General features: G+C 42.2%; 1 non-coding gene across 1 annotated transcript; it reads left to right on the top strand.

Moving 5' to 3' along the window:
- Nucleotides 1-5,393: 5,393 nt before the first annotated feature.
- LOC139689594 (U6 spliceosomal RNA) lies at nt 5,394-5,502 on the top strand. Its single transcript, XR_011701338.1, has one exon. It is a non-coding gene; the product is annotated as a U6 spliceosomal RNA (small nuclear RNA).
- The last annotated feature ends 270 nt before the right edge of the window (nt 5,503-5,772 follow it).

Raw genomic sequence — 5,772 nt, forward strand, 5'->3', positions numbered from 1 at the left:
AACATTCCGGTTTTCGGGGAAGTTAATGATTAACTACAGGGTTCGTCCGGAAAATAAGTGTACTGAGCTCAGGAAAAAAAATTTATTACACTTTTACATATCTTAAGCTAATATTCCTCAAAATAGGACCCTTGTGAGTCGATACACTTGTTCCAGCGGCGTTCCCATTCCTGGAACGCTCCCGCGAAGGCATCATCGGGAACCTCTCGAAGACTCGTCGTCGACCTCTTCTCTGCCCTCCACAAGCATCTTGTGCCACCGAAAGATCATGTTTCTGGACATGGCTGACTCCCCGTAAGCCTGGTTAATCATACCGACAGTTTCGGTAGACGATTTCCCAAGCTTTACCGCAAATTTGATGGAATAACGCTGCTCCAAAAACTTCGGCATCGCGTTCCATGACGTGGGTCGAGCGGGTAGGTTCGCGTTAATAGAGCTCCTCACTACACCACAGCTCAGAGCCGACTGCCTTTTTCTTCGTCGCTTGCCAACATAACCCCCTCCAATCGCAGCCCGTCAGAGCGGTGCTGGGCGCGCCTGGAACGGAGTCAGTACACTTATTTTCCGGACGAACCCTGTATACATTATTGTTGCATACCACGTTGTGATAACAACTTCGCGGTTGTACTTAAGCCTAGAGAGTGGTACATTGACATAAACATAAAATTAAGCGTGGATATTTTGGTGAAAATTGATGGCAGCAGTGAAATGGTATGGTGCAATCCGTGGCGGTATCTTTCCGGCATATTAATAATTAAATCTTTTTTATCCTTTGATGTCGTAGCATTCAAAACGTCGAGTTTTCCATCCTTCTCATTCTCACACGTGAATTGGATACTGTTGGTTCGCGAGTTTAATGTTTTAAGAAAATTGTCATATTTGTTGAATGATGAAATAGATGAAAACAGTTAACTCTCTTATAATTCACAAACATCTCGTATATTTTGAATGAGATTACGCCGTATCAGGTGCTGGGCATATATTCCAGCGTCCTCCAATTGCTCGGAGCCTCCTCCATCGAAGGCCAACCCGCCTATCGTGCAGGGCTCCGCTGCGCAGACCTGGGGTCAATTACACGGCGGAAGCGGCGAGTAAGGTAGCGGATAGGACACTTGACCACATTAGGCCTGTGCTGTGATGAATGCAATAGAATCATGCCGCGCAGTTTGTCGCCTGTTTTTTGTAAATAAACGATATATGGACAACAACAATTACACTTTCTATGGATAAATGCAAGCAAAAAGATATTGAAATGCAAACCGTGGTTTCAATGTGGATGGTACGCTTGCCAAATTCCACTCTTGTTGCACGTGAATAATAGAGACAGCTAAATATGCTTCAATTATCGTCCAGTTTTTCACCCATACGCATGCAAAAAACTCAAAATATCCAAATTTGCAAGAGCACAAGCAAAAGTAAGCAAATATAAGTAGGGATAGGAAGTATAACTATAACTTTTAATCATAACAGAATATAACTTTTAATGAAAGAGTAGAGATATTATTTTTCATGCAGTCACAATTATCAAATCTCGCATTCGACACTGCTGCACATATTTCGTGTTTAAGTTCCCTAGGTAGTACTTTCCGAGATAATATTTGAAAAGCGACCTTGAACCGAATCGAAATCAATATATCGGAAAGTGCATTAACATTGAATTCAACGGTTCATCGCCATTGTGTTCCTTTTATTCGAGGTTCCTCGTAATTCCAAGAATCCACGCTTAGAACAACGATACGCGATAAAATTTAGTGTTCAGCTCGGAAAAGCGAGTTTGAAGACCATAACCATGATTAAGGATGCTTATGGAGATGGATTATTGTCCCAGGGAATGGATTTCCATAGGCACAAGATGTTTCGGGAGAATAGAGGGGAGGTTGAGGGTGGGGAACGCCCTGGACGTCCGTCAATGACTCAAGGCGACGAAGATGTGCAGGAAGAGAGAGAGCCATGCTTAATTCCGAACGACGCCTGAGTGTCATAATGTTGGTAGAAGAGTGCAACATTCTGAAAACAACAGCGCATCGCATTATTACAGAAGACGTAGCCATGAGAAAGTGTCCAAACAAGAGGATCCCCATGGTGCTGTCTGGAGATCAGAAGACTGCCCGTGTGACAATCAGGTCAATGGTAGGTGTCTTAGACAGCTGTGAAAGTGACCTTAAGACCCGATGTGATACCGCTGGACTCTTTTTTATTCCTAAGAATAAAAATAGCTCAAAAGGCAACCATTTTGGAACGTTGGATAAGGAGGTGCCCGAAAGAGGTTCCCGTCGATGCCTTCCAAAAAGCGCACCGCGTCTAGCAAGGGCGCTGGCATCGGTGTGTCGATGCAAAAGGGAGACATTTTGAACAAGAATGTCAAATACCTTTGTTTAAAATCCCCCATCAGTAAGCCCGTGAATAACTGAAAACCCTCAAGATTAGAGTTTAATCAATATTAGCAGCACGGTCAATCCCTGATCGAGAAAATCATGAGCACTATATAAGTGTAGTGGCCTTGAAGCGGATATCATGGACATACTCGTTCCAGGACATTAGTGTACCAAGTGTAGAAGTGATCCACATCGTGGGAAATGATAAGTCAATGGATCGAAAAATCATAATCACTTTGAAATCATTTTACCCATGAAATTGAATAAAAAGCTCTCGCTGGGAAATCTCTGCACCAAAAGAATGCAAAACACACTATGTGGTAAGTAAAAAGAGGAAAAATTCAGTGTTGGATAACCGCGACCCCTATGGAAACAGTAATTTCGCCTCGTTCAGGAAATGGATAATAGATATGACGGAAATTAGCATCATATAGTGTTTTGCCTATTCCCGTGACAGTATTAGGGCACAGATTGGCAAAAATTCTGAAGAAAACCATAACAGAGATGGCACTAAAGGGTATTGGATTTGGAGTTCATGTCGTACTCAATGTCATGGAGCCATTATGCGATATGAAAGGCAGAAAAAGTATTTGAGTGTCTCTGTAATGCAAATAAATATATTAAGTAACATCGCAATAGGCGCAAATTAAGCCCAAGGGTAGAAGTTATAAATGAGATAGAAGCCCGTGTTATTTCCAGGGCTATCCAATTAAGTTTAAGAGAAGCAAATTGCACTGCGAAACGGAAACCGTAAAATTTGTGCAAATGTAATTCACACAGTAATCAATTGGTCTAAATACATTTATAATATCATAGAAGAATAGTGTGTACTCAATGAAAAAGCAGTCCGGTATTATTCGTTGCCTTGTATATCTTAAGAATGCGTCGCAGTTGTAACTAATAGAAATTGGCATAAGGTAACTGACTTTCGATGTGGCGTTTACCATATGAATTTTCCCAGAGGTGTAAATTCTAGAGGTTTAATATCAGACTTTCATATGCATCGCGCTATGAGAAAAAAGTATCAGCAGATATTCTTTCCTCTCGTCCCCTTCTCCACTTTCCAATTCAATTTCTTCCTCACAACGGCCTCTCAACATAAGTGCAACAACCCTTTCACGCAAATTAAGCGTAGTTCAACGTTGGTTCGCAGAGTAGCGCGACCGAGCCTTGCACTTTTTACTCATGATATTTGCTGCTTATTGTACATATTATTATATTATTTCTGGGCATGGATAATTATTTAAGCTAGATGGACAGGTTGAATTTTTCATTCCGTAATTGATTTTTTCTGAATAACTCACTTCTCACAGAACACGCTCGTTATTTAGCTTATTTAACGACATACTTGTGTCGGAATCAGCAAAATTTTGCCTTTTTCGCAGTAATAAATGATGTTTAATCACGCCGGTCTAGTCTACGTGGGAAATGTGGGAAAACTCTGGATATTTAATATAATTTTGATTGCTTAGGTGAAAGCGCTTCCTTAATTAATTAAAAGTTAAGCGCTTAATTAGTCAATTTAAATGTTCAGTTTGAACATGAATAACTAATAATTGAAATAGTTTAAATACCTGATATTTCTTCCAAGGATAGCGAGGATTCATAAACCAAAAAGGAGGACTTTCGGGAAATGAAAAAAAGTATAAGCCATAAAAGGAGATATTTTTATTTAAATATGTTATCACTGATAATAAACAGAGGATGAAAGAATGTACCAGAGTAAGACGCAGTGAGGAAACGAATGAATTAGCTGGCTACGACAATGCTTAGTCTGCAGCGCTGCTTCAAAATAATCCTCGTATTGACATTGTGATGACGACGGTGGCGGACAAAAAACGAAAGCAGAGTAATTAGGAGAAAACCCCACTTATTTAATTTCAGGACAATAGAAACTATGCTAAAAAGCAATTCAAAACAAATGAAGAAATTAATGGCTGGACAAAACATTTACCAACCGCTGTAGATTACCTCAGCCTTCCATAACCATTCCATGGTCAGCAAGTTAATGCATCACGCCCAGTCGAGTACCTCATCTGATATTTTTTCCTCGGTTTTTCCGTAACTTTATCTTAGAAGTAGCGCGAAGGATTGACTACAGAGCAGCCTTCTATGCATTCCAACGGGAATATAACTCTCCGTTTCCCTGTCGACTCCCAAGACGGGTCCGAGAGGTGGGCGCGTGCCCCGGGGGCCTCGGGGCACGAGTCGAGCGGTCGGGGCGGAGGCAAGCCACGACACTAAAGGCGACCGGCCCCCCGACTCGAGCACACGGGGTCGGGAAGGAAGCTCACGTGATTCACCCTGCGGTGCCGGGAAGAAAGGGAGGGATCAGAGGGAGGGGGTGGGGGCTGCGTGCAGTTCCCTTCGTTCAAGAAGGGAGGCACAATGGAAGATTGAAATGCTGGCGGAGGTGATGTATTGCCTTCGCAGGGAAGTGACGTCTCTAGTTCGCAGCGCCACAATCGGACGTCCTGCTATCCCTTTTGTGTGCCGCTTCATTTTCTCGCTTTTTTATCCTCCTTCCGCCTACCTTTGTCATCACCTCCTATCGCCGACTCCTCGCCTATCATTTTTCTCTCAAACTCCGCCTTCCCCTCCACTTTTCGCCCCCTCCTTAAGTCTTGCGACGTGACGGGACTATCGATAACCGGGACGGCGATTGACGAGTTGGATTTTTTTGGGAGTGGGCCTCCGACGGCAGTCTTTTGTTGTCAATTTAATTTCGCGTGATTCAAAAGTTTTTCGGTGTTGACGCTATGACGGTGGTCGGAATTTGTCCCTTCTGCTGTGAAAGATTTCTGCAACAGGATTTTGCGGTAGAATCATTCATATATTTCACGCAGAAATCTTCTTTTGTCTAGTAATCGTGCTAAACCGGACGAATAAATCATTTACATCATCTTATATGTAAATTCATTTTTATTCCCTGGGGTTAAATGGGTAAATATCCACTAATACGAGATTTAAATTTAACATTTCATAAATATCACATTTTGTAGTTAATATTTTCTTAAAATATACAAACTTCGGCGATACATAAAGTTAAATTGGAATTACCCCGAAAAGGTTACCATGGTCCTGGCGCAAGAAAGATACGCAAAATCATGAAGCATTCTACGTTTTTTTCAATTCCCTCCTTACAATGTACTCCGTTAACTTGGTGGGAGGGTTTGTGCGTTCTAATGGTAGGGTGTACAACAAAGGGTAGGAGCAAGACGAAAGGTAGTCCGTGCGGCATCTGTTCCTCAGTGAGGTGGTTGCAAAGGCGCCTGGCCCCAGGGTGGGGGCCTTTTAGGCGATGATGTCGCATTAAAAACACTATTGATAAAAACAACGGGAAAGTGCACCAATTATTAATCTCAACTGTTATGATGGACAGCGTGATGAAATTGAG

Source organism: Hetaerina americana, unplaced genomic scaffold, assembly GCF_022747635.1.
Source record: "Hetaerina americana unplaced genomic scaffold, ioHetAmer1.1.p SCAF_25, whole genome shotgun sequence".
Classification (NCBI taxonomy): domain Eukaryota; kingdom Metazoa; phylum Arthropoda; class Insecta; order Odonata; family Calopterygidae; genus Hetaerina; species Hetaerina americana.